Source organism: Lepidochelys kempii, chromosome 2, assembly GCF_965140265.1.
Source record: "Lepidochelys kempii isolate rLepKem1 chromosome 2, rLepKem1.hap2, whole genome shotgun sequence".
Taxonomy (NCBI): Eukaryota; Metazoa; Chordata; order Testudines; family Cheloniidae; genus Lepidochelys; species Lepidochelys kempii.
Window position 1 is genome coordinate 255,096,827 of NC_133257.1, and position 16,086 is coordinate 255,112,912.

Genomic DNA, 16,086 nt, shown 5'->3' on the forward strand with positions numbered 1-16,086 from the left:
GCTGTTTTGTAAAGGAGTTTATTCTCCTCCATAATTTTGAGCAGATCTATAAGCTTGTGCCTTTTTGAAGGGGACTGTGTTGAAAACTTAAGATAGTAGTTTTTAGACATGATGGCCCTTTCATAGTGAATGGCCATAGAAATCTAATTTTCACATTTAATATTTTAAAGTAGCTAAAACTTCATAGGCTTTTTATTTGCAGAACATGTAGTAATATATCTTTTAAAACTTCGGAAATAATAGGCTGAGTCATTTATAGTAAAAAAAAAAATGGTTCTTTTTGATAGCTGTTCCTTTCTGTAGCTGATATTGCTGTTGAATGTAATTAACCACAAACCTCATTTTAAATTCCTTTATGACTTTTAAAGGTTTTTCTTGCGTCCTACTGGCTTGACTGCTTGTCTAAGAGCTTCTTGCTCTATAACTTTTAAAGCAAAGGTAGGCCAGTCAAATGGTTCTCATGCCTTTTTTGTCTTGGTGATGCCTTACAAGAACAATAAAATCTGTAGCTTCAGTATGATTTATTTAACATGAATGTTGGATGTAAGGAATTCAGTCTCTAATTTGTACTATCCTTCCCCAATTTAATATCAATAATTTCTGACCACATCTGTACCTTTCATGTACTTGATTGACTTCCTCTTATCTTCAGGTTGGAGAGTTAAACCACAGTCTGTCCTAAACTTGTCTTATTGATCTGCTACAAATATTCAGTTTTGGGGAAATGTAAATAAATCACCTTTGTTTGTTTACTGTCTACTTTAATAGTAGTCAGAGTAGCAAGGACAGATTCTTCTGCTGGGATAAGAGTATAGTTGGATAGATTAACAATATTGCTGGGTGGGTTAAGGGAACCACTGTTGTGGCCCCTTGTGGCATGTAGTAGTTTCTGATTAAGTGAGCTGTAGCTCATGAAAGCTTATGTCTAATAAATTTGTTAGTCTCTAAGGTGCCACAACTACTCCTTTTCTTTTTAATAGTATATCATAATATCCTGAGGTGGATGTCCGGTCTAAACAAAAACTCATTTACACAAGATAGTACAGATTATTGTGATAGAATAATTTATTTTCCAGTGCACATGTCAGATTATAAAATATGAATTCACTGTCAATCATTCTCACTATTTGCAAACTTCTGTTCTATTGTGGTATTTCTTGGAATGTTATTTTTCCTTCATCAAACTGAAGTTATGTATGTGACTGTTCTTTTGAGTTGGTATATAAGTTTGAGAGTTTTGCTTTGTTTTAATTTGTTGTATATTGGTTTTAGAATTTGTCAGAGGCAGCATATTCCTCCATTGGTGGACAGTGCACTTAATAGCAAACCCTGGCCCCAATCAGAGGCATTTGCTGTCTTCGTAGGGAATCTATCTAGCATTTGGCTGGAAGGATAGTGATCAAAACATGGGCATTAAGAATGCTACTTATATAAAATAGGGGTATGTTCAGTGTAGACAATTTTGATAAAACTAACAGCCCATACATTAGAGCAAAACTTATTTCATTGTTACAATATGTCTTCATATGTGAAATCAATATGTAGAGAAGCCCAAAGACAGTGGGATGCAGATGGAAATGTTCACAGTGCATATATTTTTGACCTCAGTCTTGCTCTTGTTGCTATGATTGAAGTTGTGTTAATGTTAGGGAAGGGAGGAGAAAAAATTTTCTGGTTATTTGGTAGATGAGACGTACTGAGTGGTAAGGTGGTTCAGAAACAAAAGGCCTTCAAGAATGTGATTAGATTTCACGCTGTGTGGATGCAGTTTTATCATATTTGGGGTTCTGTCTTGTCACATTTCAAGCCCTCTCTCTCTAATCTATAAAATGACGTGTTTTAATTAAAAACTTGTTTTCTAGCTGTTATTATAGATTGATCTAGCTTTGTGTTTCACATATGGCTAGCTTCCCCAACAGTATGTCCACCAACCAGTAACTATCTGGTATATCAAATTATGCAACAGTTCCTTTGGAACCGAATGTTTAATAGAAAGTAACCATCAAAAACAAGGCCTCAAAATAGTCTTATTCCAGAATGGATCTGGCTTGTGATTCTCTTGAAAGCCTACACAAATGAGAGAGAATTTAACTGGCATTTTAATTTAAAGGAAATTAATTCACATTATTTGAAACTAATTGTTTAAACTGAAGGGTGGGGGGAAGTGAAATGCTGCTTAGAATACAAACCTTTCTTTTAACTGCATTTTGTCTCATGGGATGGTATGTTGCTTTGCAGAATCTGGTTTCTCAGAAGGGATGGCGAAGGGATGGTCTGTAAGTAAAATGGACAGGACATAGACTCAAAAACAGCACACTTGTATCTGGAAAATTTTGTACCTACTAGTGTTACAATTAACACATAAGATACCTATCCCTGAGAGAGAAATGTAGGTTCTTCCTTCTCCCTACCCTCTTCCCCTGCTCTACTCCCCCCGCCCCCTCCTCCTCGCTTGTTCACTTTGGACATTTGACTGGACTCTCTATTGTTTCACTTTGTTGGTCAGTTGCAGATCCTGTCTTTTGCAATAGAATGATGCCATAATTCTTGTATTGAGTGCTCTTACTCAGTCTTTTCAAGAGAGTGTTTACTAGTATTAGCTGCAGTGGAGCTTAAACACAATAGCCAGCACATCAATATATACATAGAAGGGAAGGAGAGGAAGAAAGAGGTGGGCCAAAATATGTTTAGTTTGCTTGGATCTGCCCAAAAGACACTTCTAAACATCAGTAAGAGAACAAAGAAACTTTTTAAATTATTAATAAAAGAGTTGTTTACTAGAAAGCTCAGGACATGCTGTTTAAATGCTGATTTCTCTCTCAGAAAATGGACGTTGAATTAAAATATTTTTAACTAGTTAAGATCAGTGCCCTTTTAGCAGGGATTGGAAATGAGACCACTGAAGTAGGTTTTCTTATCTTTCATACTGTTACTTTTTTGGGAGGCAGTTCCTTGTTACTGTCAAAAATGTGACAAAGCTGATGTGTGCATGTACCTAATAATAAACACACACACCTGCTGTTACATCAAAGTGGATTCCTTGGTTTGTTTCACACATAGTTTTGGGTTGACTTCTGAAACTTCAGGACAGATCATGGATTGCATAGCTCCTCAAAAAGAAAAGAATAAACACGCTGCTCCTCAACTGCTTTCTGTATGGGATCAGTGTCAAGAGATAGTAGGTCTGGGGTTTATTTTTGTTTTTTTGCAAAGGCAGGGGAGGGAGAGGGCTGGGGAAGAGCTAGTAGAAGGAATTTGTTTTTGTGTATTTAACAGAAAAACTTCACCACCACATTTTGAGTCACTGGGTAGCTTCATTTTGTTACAGATGGAAATGTCTGAGATCTAGGTTTTTGTTTTTTTTTCCTTTTAAAATAACTGTTAGCATTATTGGTTGAAACGATACCATGACACTAATCTAATCTGAATTTTCTTCACCCCCCATCTCTAAAATTCTTTAGGCTACAGAAGTTACCTTAGTTTCAGTATTTACATCCCAGATATCAACCATATACCTGTCAGCTGTAGTAATTTGGTTGGTTCAGCATTGTAACTGTACCTTGGGTAACTGGTTCTACTGCAGTGTTGGCTCACGGCCATCTCTTTACCATCTTATCCACCAGCACAATTTAAAGAAAATAAAGTGGCAGCACTGAGTATACAAAAAGCTGCAGTTGTTTTTTCCAGGCTATCTCATCCCAGATTAAAGGCTAGGAACAAATTTTTGTCATGTGGGGCTCATACTAAGGGTGTGGTGGAAGGAAGGGTATAGTGAGGGAGAAGAAAAGAGCCATTTAAAGAAAATCTTGGGTTAACTCTTCCTACTTCAGGTCAGGTCTCTTTCAACCTTCTCCTTTGAACTATTACATCTTTGGTATGTTCAGGTGTCTTTCGTTGACTGCTTCAGATTCACTTTAAAAAAAAAAAAAAAAGCTTTTGTGCTGACATGGAGCTTTGTCTGTACTTCAGCTCTACAGTGAATGCTCATGATGCACTTGTGCAGCCCAGAATGAACACTGGAATGGTGGTTTTTAATCTTATAACTAGGCTCTAAGCTTAGACAGAACTATATTGCTATCGCGTCCAGATCAACACAGTGTTACAGTGGCTGGCCTTCCATTCCAGCAAGGTGGAAGGGATTCTCTTTCTAGACTGTCCAACAGGGTTTCTGCAGAACAATACATGGCCCAGGAGCTAAATATGCTTTGTCCACAGCACTTCTAGCCTAGGAAGTGAGTGCCCAGATTTAGAAGTTGAACCTATGTTTGTTGTATGGTAATGCTTGCAACTGCTGTAGGATCACTGAGCTTGTCCATTACTGATTATTGTGGATCAATATTAAACATTTTAGACCCTGACACTTAAGTTTTTTAGGAGGTTTTATGTGTGTCTAAAGAGTTGGTACTATACAATCTGCATTTCTAATCTTCCCACCAAAGCTGCTCAGTGTTGCCCAGCTGTATCTCCTGTTTCCTTTCCTACACACCCACCTCTTGCACTATGTTCTCCCAATTTCTTCTTCCCTTTTGATGACACCCTCTTGTCTATTTATGTGACTATATCTCTTTCATGGTGTTTCCTATGCATGGAGTAGCCTCCTACATACAGCCTGTAGTATGCCAAACAACCTCTCCTCTCCCACAAGTTCTTCCTTAAATCTGTCTGTTAACCTTTCACCACTAACTGTCATCCCTTTTTCATGTCTCTGCTCGTAATACTTTAACTTGGCTCATGTTGTAATAACCCACTTCAGTTGTTGGGGGAGGCTGTAATACTGTTATAGGAAAGGTGGCAACAAAATGAATATTATAGGTTGACTCATTGCACAAAACTACATTAAGATAGAGTCAAGCATTCAAAAGTTTTGGAAAAGGCAGAGTTACAGTTGCCTGTGCAACCTTAATTTGGCCTCCTTGTGTGTATGTATTATGATATACTCTCTAATTCCATGATTATACTGTTCTCCTCCCGCCCCCCCGGACTCCTGACTCATTCAGTGCACAGGATAGACCTGCTCTGAGGATGCATCAGGGTTGTATAGTGATGGAATCTATCTGAAGGGCCCCTGCTTCATTTGTTGCAGAAGTTGGTAGATAGGGAGTTAGTGAGGCAGGGGATTATGAAAGAGAAAGGAAGATCTCCTAATTAAGGTAGTTGAATGTGCTACCCTGGGGAACTGGATTCTCTGTGGCCGTAGCAAGGTAGTTGCTATGTTATGCCAGGCAAGTTCCTTCAATCACCCTTTCAGAGGTGGTCACTAATTGGATGTTCCTCATTTTATGGTGTTCTGGGATCTGATTTGCAGAAGTGCTGAGAACTCACAGCAGCAGTTGAAGTCAGTAGGAATTGTGCTTTGAGCATACAAAGTGCTATATAATGTTACGTTCTCTGAAAAATTAGGTCCCAAGTGCCTCAGGTTGGGCACCCAAAATTAGTGGATACTTTAGATCTTAATCTGTCTCAGCTCACCATCTGTAAAATGGGGATAAGTACAGCACTGCTATGAGATGAGGGGTTGATAAGATATACTAACTAATGTTAATGAAGCACTCCAATACTTGATGAACACCCCAGAAAAGCCCATGAGGAAATTAATAATTTTGCCTTCAGAGAAGGGTTTGAATAGTGTGCTGTAAAGAAGGCATGGCCACACGCTGAACAGTGAGGATCAAACAAAATATTGAAGAGTGGCTCATTGAGTACCTTGCATGCTGTGCTGTGAATAAGACAGAAGGCCTGCCTCTTGCCTTCCCTCCCTCCCTCAGCTCCTTGTCCAAATCTCTCTGCCTCTACAACCCATCTTATCAGATCTGTCTCTGTCCCTTCTTCCTATGCAGAGAAAGTCCTTCTAAGCCCCAGGCTGGAGCATGCCTAGTGCAGATGGAATCTTTAGGGAATCTAACTACAACACTCTTGTAAAATCTCTACAGTGCATATGCATATTAGTTTTTCAGAGGTTTACAACTCTGCCAAATTTGGGCTGACTTCCACAGGCTGACACACAGGCAACCAGCCACCTGCCAAATTTAAAGACCCTTCTCTGGGGTGCCAGAGATTCTCAGTGAAGCTGTTAGATTTTTTTAATTTTTTTATTTATTTTTTTTTTAATATGTGGAAAAATATGATCTCTCTTGCCCAAGCCTTGTTCTTGGAAACAGCTGAACAGTTTTGGCTGAAATTCCCCCCCAACAAACCAACAACAACAAAAAAACAGCCTTGCATCCAGTATGGAAAACTTCAGCCCAAATGGGTTAGCTTGGCAAAATTATAAGCAGCTGAAAACTGTTTTATAATGGGAAGTGTTGGGCAACCTTAAAAGGAAGTGCTATTGGGCCCCACCTGTACTTCTCACACAAACTCCCTTGAGTTTTAAAATTGCTCTGATGCATTTTGGACCAACATAATCCTTTTTAAAAAAAAATTGGAAAATCATGAGTTAATCCAGTGTAGACTAAGTGATTTGTGCTTTTGTTACCTTAAAACTGGATTACTTTAATGTACTCTCTGTGGAACTTCACTTCAGATCAATCAGAAAGCTTAAAGTGGCACAGAAAACACCTGCCTTTTTGGTAAGTAGTGTTTCCTGGTAGGAGCTCACAGTGCCTGTGGTGCTTGATTTGCACTGTCCATTCATGGTCACTGGGCTGAGTTTAAGATGTTGTTTTGTTTCACTTACAAAGCTCTAATAGCGTGGGATCTGTCTACTTGAGGGATTCCCTCTCTCTGCCATACTGCTGCAGTTGTGATCTGCATAGACACTTCAAGATGGATGTCCCTTGATTTTAAGACTTTGCGGGGTGGGGGCGGGGGAATTGCAGGGGTTGACAGTTCTCTGCAGAGGGCCCTCAGCTTTGAAACCAAACTCCTTTCCTCACCCTCCACTGGTCCAAACCAGCTCAGGTCCATTGAGCTTCAGAGGCCACCGGAGAGAGGATCTATCGACTAAACACTTGGAGCAGGAGGATGTGGTGAAGGTTGACGCTTGTGAGTGGGGCTTGTGAGTGACGCTTGTGAGTGTGTGTGAAAGGACTCTTTAATGTGGAAGGATCCTATGCCAAAAAAAACCCACCTTGAATTTTCAGAGGGTAGGTGCTGGGAGAACGGCAGCTAACATTTGTAAATGTGTTCTCTACACTAAGAGAAAAACTGTATCTGTAACTCGTGTTAAAACATCTCCTAATATGATGCCTCTTTCCCAGTGTAGACAAGACTTGGGTCTCATCTCTTTAAAAGTTTAGCATTTGATTTTGGGATTTAAGGTTGAATAATACAGTAGAAACTAAATGCAGAAATGTTCCTTTGGGGATTCTTCCCACCCCCTTCAATTCTTGGTACATGGACTTAGACTTCTTTGCACAGTGTACTCCTGGAGGAATTCTGTGCCAAAAAATTAAAAATTCTGCACACAATAGTCTAAAATTCTGCATTATATTTGTCAAAATAACACAATATAATCATGCCAGTTTCAGTTATTTTGGTAATTTATTTCAAAATACCTTTCAGTAAGTATGTCTGTAACAATACAGACAGCAAAGATTCAGGAAAATGTTTTTTGACAAATAGATTCCTTACTAGGCATATTAGTACAGAACTCTGAGTAATAATTCATTGAATCTACAATACAGAAACAAAGTTCCTGCACCCCACGGAAGCAGTGCAAAGGTTTGGAGGAGTCTGGGATAATGGAGGAGCTGAGGGAGAGGGAAGTAATTGCTGGGAAGGACCCTGGGAGATAACCTGGAGTGTTGTTGGGTGTGACTGGGAGAAATATGGAACAAGTTTAGGGTTTTTTGGGGGGGGGCGGGGGAGGAGGTATTGTTAGGGAGTTGGGGAGCCTCCCCCATGCAGACCCTGGCTGACCCCTAGCCTCTCTGTCAGACACATCTGCCCCATCCCCATGTGTCCCTGCACCCCCACTCTACTACCCCCTCCCTGTCCCTATGTGTCCCTGTACCCCCAATCCCATTCAGCCCCCGCTCCGGTCTGCCTGCCCCCCAACTAGACTTTCTGAACTTTGACCTGTGCCGCCGCCCCCCTAGTACCCCATGTGCCCCATGCTGTCTTCCCTCCCCCCCCCCCCATTTCCCATGCCTCGTCATCTGGCCCCATGGGCAGGGTGCTGTGAGGAATGCAGCTCCTTTTCCTGCTCCCCTCTCTGTAGCTGGCTGCTCCCAACTGGGACTGGCAGCCCGCTATTCTGGTGCCACAGCAGCCCCTGATGTGCTGCAGTTATGCCTTTCATACCTCTCTGGCATAATGTATTTTCTGCAGGGAAAAAAATTCTAGGGGGGGGGGGAGGGACATGAATTCTGGGCGTATGCAGTGGTGCAGAATTCCCCCAGGAGTAACAGGGATTAATTGGGTCTATGGGAGTTTAATTTGTGCTACCTTTAAATATCACCTCTAAATCTGGCCAAGGGCAATTTTCTTTTGTGCAGGCTTGCAACTGTAAATAAGTCTGTTTAAAGACAAAATAACTTTCCTTACATGCACCATTTAAATGAGGTCCATGTTACCCTGATTTCTGTGTACTATGACTCATTACCCCTGACGCTGTCGAAACACCCATTAAAACAGCAGAATTTTAGTATTACCATCATTCCCTTGACCTATGCTTTTCGGTTTGCATCTGATCAGCCTGTGCTGTTGCTAAGTTTGCACTGATGAAGAAAGAAGGCAAGAAGAGATTTGAGTTGCCAAGCAAATTTGCAACATTAGTTTTTTTTTATTGAACTTTCTCTTTACATTTATCCTTGTCCCCCTCTATCCCTCTTCTTCCCCCCTCCCGCCCCTGTCTGCTGCTGGAATAGTATGACTTTAAGGTAAAAGTAGGGTAACAATGCCTAGGGAGACATACTCTGTGGGATTCAACTGGTTTTCTTCAGTCACATAGAGAATAGATTAATGAAATCCTGGAGTCCGACTTCACAAAAAAATGCCCAGAATAAAAGCTTTAGTGATCATATCTCACTATACTACTATAGGTTCTCCTCTCTTGCTGTGTTTAAAGGGGCACTTGAAGCTAACTGGAGTTTGTTTGTAAAGTTATTTAAAGGTAGCTTTGCGTTTTACCCTGCCTCTGGGTCATCCTATTAAGTGTTATGCCCGAAAAAATATACGAATTACACAACATTTCACTGTCATTAAAATATCTTTCTTTTCTGTGTGAAAGACTCTCAAACTGCAAGGGAAATGCTGTATACATGGAGAAATAGTGATAGTGACTAGACAGAAAACACTGTCATGCACAAAGTCGGGAGAAATGTAGAAATATGTATGCTAATTCCACTGAAAGATTAAATTTAAATGTTACAAATAATAATAGAAGGTAAATTTTTAGACAGAAATGTCTTTGTTTCTACTTAATACTAACTACAAAAAGAAAAGGAGTACTTGTGGCACCTTAGAGACTAACCAATTTATTTGAGCATGAGCTTTCATGAGCTACAGCTCACTTCATCGGATGCATACCGTGGAAACTGCAGAAGACATTATATACACACAGAGACCATGAAACAATACCTCCTCCCACCCCACTGTCCTGCTGGTAATAGCTTATCTAAAGTGATCGTCAAGCTGGGCCATTTCCAGCACAAATCCAGGTTTTCTCACCCTCCGCGTCTTCCCCCCGCCCCCAACTCACTCTCCTACTGGTAATAGTCTAGACAGAACTTTGTGCGTGTTAAAGGTAACTCACAAAGGGGGGGAGAAATAGGCCTGTGCCAGTTGTTCTGTATGATGTACAAAGAAGGCCTGAAAACTTCCCATTCTTCTCCCTTAACATCAGAAATTAATGACTCTTCTACTCTGGAAGACTATGTGGTAAGTGGAGAGAACTAGTGAAATTAGGGTATCTTGATCCTGGAAGTTGAACAGTTGAGATAAGAAAATTTTTAAATGCTGGCTTAAACATTTGTTTTGTTAATTCTCTGTGCCAAATCAGCACTTGAGAACAAAGCATATCTTTGTTAATAACTCAACATTGTCCCTTCAGTTAAGAGTGTCAGAGAACATAAACATCTCTAGAATCCCCAAGTTCGCCAGCAAAACCAGAGAAGATCAAATTTGACATTCTTTGTATCATTAAGATTAAAAATCTTTCCTTAAAACAATACAAAAACCTTTCAGGAGCTTCTTGTACATAAAGAAGCGAGGGGTGCAGTGGGGAGGAAGCAAAATAAAACACCCTTTCAGCTTACATTTTAAGACTGACTTTCCTTGTTCCATTAAGGATAGGACACTTCTTGTCCGTCTTAGTGAGCGCTTCCCTACATGAGAGAGCTGCATTGGTTAAACCAAAATAAGAATGTCTACACAGGGATTCCCATTGGTTTAATGAAATCACTTTAAAAAGTCACACTTTAGTTAGAGTGGCTCATTTTGGGCTAGTGTAGATGGTCTCCTAGCACAGTGGTTTTCAAACTTTTTTTTCTGGTGACCCAGTTGAAGAAAATTGTTGATATCTGTGACCCAATGGAGCGTGGGATGAGGGGTTTGGGGTGTGGAAGGGGCTCAGGGCTGGGGCAGAGGGTTGGGGTGAGGACTACAGGGTGGGACCATGAATGAGAGGTTCAGGGTGTGGGAGGGGGCTCTGGGCAGGAGCAGGGGGTTGGGGTGTGGGAGGGGGTAAGGGCTCTGGGCTGGGGGTGCAGGCTTTGGGGTGGGGCCAGGGATGAGGGATTTAGGGTACAGGAAGGGGCTCCTGGTTTTGGAGGGAGGCTTCAGTGCTGGGCCAGGGGGTTGGGGCATGGGCTTACCTCTGGTGGCTCCCGGTCAGTGGTGCAGAGATGGGGTGCAGAGGCAAACTTCCAACCTGTCCCGGCACTGCGGACTGCACTGTGCTCTGGAAGCAGTCGGCAGCAGGTCCAGCTCCTAGGCGGAGGTCTGAAAGCAGCTCCATGCCACCCTGGCTAATGGGAGTGTGGAGCCCCGTGCGTGCCCCAGTCTACAAGCCAGACCTGCTGGCCACTTCCAGGGCACAGCACGGTGTCTGAACAGGTAGGGACTAGCCTGCCTTAGCCGGGCAGCACTGCTGACGGGACTTTTAACTGCCTGGTGGGCGGAGCTGACCAGAGCTGTCGTGACTCAGTACCTTACGTTCTGCGACCCAGTACTGGGTCGTGACCCACAGTTTGAAAACCACTGTCCTAGCGGACCTCAGTCTAATCTAAACCAAAATAGGTGCCTATCTATAAAAGAATTTCCAGTAGTTTAAAGGTTTCAGAATTGCAGCCGTGTTAGTCTGTATCCACAAAAAGAAAAGGAGTACTTGTGGCACCTTAGAGACTAACAAATTTATTTGAGCATAAGCTTTCGTGAGCTACCTCTCACTTCATCAGATGCATTCAGTGGAAAATACAGTGAGCAGATTTATATACACAGAGAACATGAAACAATGGGTGTTACCATACACACTGTCAGAGTGATCAGGTAAGGTGAGCTATTACGGGGGGGAACCTTTCGTAGTGATGATCAAGGTGGGCCATTTCCAGCAGTTGGCAAGAACGTCTGAGGAACTGGAGGGGGGAAATAAACATGGGGAAATAGTTTTACTTTGTGTAATGACCCATTCACTCCCAGTCTTTATTCAAGCCTAAGTTAATTGTATCCAGTTTGCAAATTAATTCCAATTCAGCAGTCTCTTGTTGGAGTCTGTTTTTGAAGTTTTTTTTGTTGAAGAATTGCCACTTTTAGGTCTGTAATCAAGTGACCAAAGAGATTGAAGTGTTCACATGTTCTCTATGTATATAAATCTCCCCACTGTATTTTCCACTGAATGCATCCGATGAAGTGAGCTGTAGCTCATGAAAACTTATGCTCAAACAAATTTGTTAGCCTCTAAGGTGCCACAAGTACTCCTTTTCTTTTTGCAAATACAGACTAACACGACTGCTACTCTGAAACCTGTCATTATGCAAGGCACTGAATTTAGCTGTATGGAGTGGAAATCTATCAACTTCATGAAAAAACTCTTACAGATACAGACAGACATCATCTTCCTTTCCAAATGCAAACAGATGGACATCATACCAAAAGGACTGAAGGTAAAAAATCCATTACAATCTACATACCACACAGACGATGCTGACAGTTTGTGCCACACGCTCTCAAAGAAACTGCGGAACCACCTGATCAACATCCTCTACAGCAAACAGGGAAAGATTAAGAATGAGCTGTCAAAACTGGATACTCTTATTAAAAAAAACAACTTTCCACACAAACTTCCTCATGGCTGAACTTCACAAAAACTAGACCAGCCATTTACAACACACACTTTGCTTCTCTACAAAAGAAAAAAGGACTCTAAACTATCTAAACTACTACATGCCATAAGGGGCCACAGGAGTGGTTACTTTAACTGACCCAGCAATATTGTTAATCTATCCAACTATATTCTTAGCCCAGCAGAAGAATCTGTCCTATCTTGGGGCCTCTCCTTCTGCCCGTCCACCCCCACGAACATGATACAGTTCTCTGGTGACCTAGAATCCTATTTTCGACATCTCCGACTCAAGGAATATTTCCAGCATACCTCTGAACAACATACTAACCCACAGGGACCTTCCTACCAAGACTACAAAAAGAAGGATTCTGGGTAGACTCCTCCTGAAGGTCGAAACAACAGACTGGGCTTCTACAGAGAGTGCTTCTGCCGACGTGCACGGGCTGAAATTGTGGAAAAGCAGCATCACTTGCCCCATAACCTCAGCCATGCGGAACACAATGCCATCCACAGCCTCAGAAACAACTCTGACATCATAATCAAAAAGGCTGACAAAGGAGGTGCTGTTGTCGTCATGAATAGGTCGGAATATGAACAAGAGGCTGCTCGGCAGCTCTCCAACACCACTTTCTACAAGCCATTACCCTCTGATCCCACTGAGGGTTACCAAAAGAAACTACAGCATTTGCTCAAGAAATTCCCTGAAAAAGCAGAACAAATCTGCATAGACGCACCCCTGGAACCCTGACCTGAGGTATTCTATCTGCTACCCAAGATCCATAAACCTGGAAATCCTGGGCGCCCCATCATCTCAGGCATAAGGGTACCTATGTAGACTCCCTCCTCAGGCCCTACGCTACCAGCACTCCCAGTTATCTTCGAGACAGCACTGACTTCCCGAGGAAACTATAATCCATTGGTGATCTTCCTGAAAACGCCATCCTGGCCACTATGGATGTAGAAGCCCTCGACACCAACATTCCACACAAAGATGGACTACAGGCCGTCAGGAACAGTATCCCCGATAATGTCACGGCAAACTTGGTGGCTGAACTTTGACTTTGACTCACCCATAACTATTTCACATTTGGGGACAATGTATACCTTCAAATCAGCAGCACTGCTACGGGTATCCACATGGCCCCACAGTATGCCAACGTTTTTATGGCTGACTTAGAACAACGCTTCCTCAGCTCTCGTCCCCAAATGCCCCTTCTCCGCTACATTGATGACATCTTCATCATCTGGACCCATGGAAAAGAAGCCCTTTAAGGAATTCCACCATGATTTCAACAATTTCCATCCCACCATCAACCTCAGCCTGGACCAGTCCACACAAGAGATCCATTTCCTGGACGCTACGGTCCTAATAAGCGATGGTCACATAAACCCCACCCTATACCCGAAACCTACTGACCGCTATTCCTACCTACATGCCTCCAGCTTTCATTCAGACCACACCACATGATTCATCGTCTACAGCCAAGCTCTATGATACAACTGCATTTGCTCCAACCACTCAGACAGAGACAAACACCTACAAGATCTCTATCAAGGATTCTTACAACTACAATACCCACCTGCTGAAGTGAAGAAACAGATTGACAGAGCCAGAAGAGTACCCAGAAGTTACCTACTACCGGACAGGCCCAACAAAGAAAATAACAGAATGCCACTAGTCATCACCTTCAGCCCCCAACTAAAACCTCTCCAACACATTATCAAGGATCCACAACCTATCCTGAAGGATGACCCATCACTCTCGCAGATCTTGGGAGACAGGCCAGTCCTTGCCTACAGACAGCTCCCCAACCTGAAGCAAATACTCACCAGCAACCACATACCACACAACAGAACCACTAACCCAGGAACCTATCCTTGCAACAAAGCCCGTTGCCAACTGTGCCCACATATCTATTCAGGGGACACCATCATAGGGCCTAATCACATCAGCCACAATATCAGAGGTTCGTTCACCTGCACATCTACTAGTGTGATATGTGCCAGCAATGCCCCTCTGCCATGTACATTGGCCAAATTGGATAGTCTCTACGTAAAAGAATAAATGGACACAAATCAGACGTCAGGAATTATAACATTCAAAAACCAGTCAGAGAACACTTCAATCTCTTTGGTCACTCGATTACAGACCTAAAAGTGGCAATTCTTCTTCAACAAGAAAAAAACTTCAAAAACAGACTCCAACAAGAGACTGCTGAATTGGAATTAATTTGCAAACTGGATACAATTAACTTAGGCTTGAATAAAGACTGGGAGTGGATGTGTCATTCCACAAAGTAAAACTATTTCCCCGTGTTTGTTCCCTCCCCGCCCCCTACACTGTTCCTCAGATGTTCTGGTTAACTGCTGGCAATGGCCCACCTTGATTATCACTACAAAAGGTCCCGTCCCCCGTCCCTCCCCCACAGCTCTCCTGCTGGTGATAGCTCACCTTACCTGATTACTCTCCTTACAGTATGTATGGTAACACCCATTGTTTCATGTTCTCTGTATATAAAATCTCCCGACTATATTTTTCCACTGCATGCATCTGATGAAGTGAGCTGTAGCTCACGAAAGCTTATGCTCAAATAAATTTGTTAGCCTCTAAGGTGCCACACGTACTCCTTTTTCTTTTTGCAGTCGTTGAAATAAATCCGTTCTAAATAACACTGTTAGTTAAAACAGTGCAACTGACTCATGTAGACAAGGCTTTGAGGCTAATTTGCAGTTCAGCAAGCATTCATTGATCTTAAATCTTCATTGAGCCCAGTCCACCAGAATAGTGGTTTCTAATATTAATATACAGAAACTTAACACCATTTTTGGAAGTCTCGTATTTAAAGACCTTCATCTGTTAGTCTTGAGTAGCATTTCTCTGAGAGGCACCATTTTAAACCTAGATTTTCATTGTTTGGGATAATTAGACTTGGAGAAAGTCATGGGGCTTTCTGGTAGGGAAAAATTTAGATGTATTGGTTACCTATGAGTTCTTTAATAGGTGGATGTGAAATCTGTTTGTAGAAAACATTAGGTTAATAATCCTGGCAATTGAAGTTCAACCTCTATTCACAAAACTACAGTAATGCGGTTTTCCCAAAATGCAGGATTTGAACTGGTGATTTAGAGCTGATCATCTAACACAGCGATGGGGACTGCAGAAAATCCTTAAGATCAATGACCTACTCATTGCCAATCCACTGAGCTGTTCCTAGGCATTATCTGCTTGACTAATGAGTGGGTAAAACTACTTCTTCCTAACTTATATCCCAGGCCAGAAACCGTATTTTAAATCTGGAAATTCCATATCTCCTTCCCATTACTCTACTCTTCAGTTTGAAAAAGGCTTCTAACTTAATCAGAGCAAATTAGTTTGTTTTTGGTTTTATTTTTGGTGCCTGGACAAGATATTGTATGGTTATTATGATTACTTCTGAAATGCAGATTTCTTAAGCTGTGCATCAGCTCCATTTTCAGTCTCATCTCGCATAGTATGACTGCATTAATGATGGTCACACTCCAGTACTGATGCCAAGTGTCAGCACACAACTATAGTATAAAATATATTTTTAATTCTTTTATGAAAGCTAGTAATTGAGGAACTTGGGCAGCCATGAGACTATGGTGACAAATATCTTCAGTGTCCCTCACTAAATTTTAAATATAAAATTAAAAAACTATACTAAACAATTATTGAGACATAACTTGAACAAGCAAAAGCCAAGGAAAACTAAAGGTTGCCCATGCTACCCTTAATTAACCCATTTTATACCTAAAATGAGTGCCCCCTTAAGTTGAGCACATAACTTTAAAAAGTGACTACTTTTTCAAAAGTCAAAAGTAATTTCAGATAAGAAACTGAC

At 41.7% G+C, this 16,086-nt stretch overlaps 1 protein-coding gene across 15 annotated transcripts in view; it reads left to right on the forward strand.

Moving 5' to 3' along the window:
• PRKAG2 (protein kinase AMP-activated non-catalytic subunit gamma 2) overlaps positions 1 to 16,086 on the forward strand; it is a 386,863-nt gene that overhangs the window by 293,616 nt on the left and 77,161 nt on the right. The window lies entirely within an intron of this gene.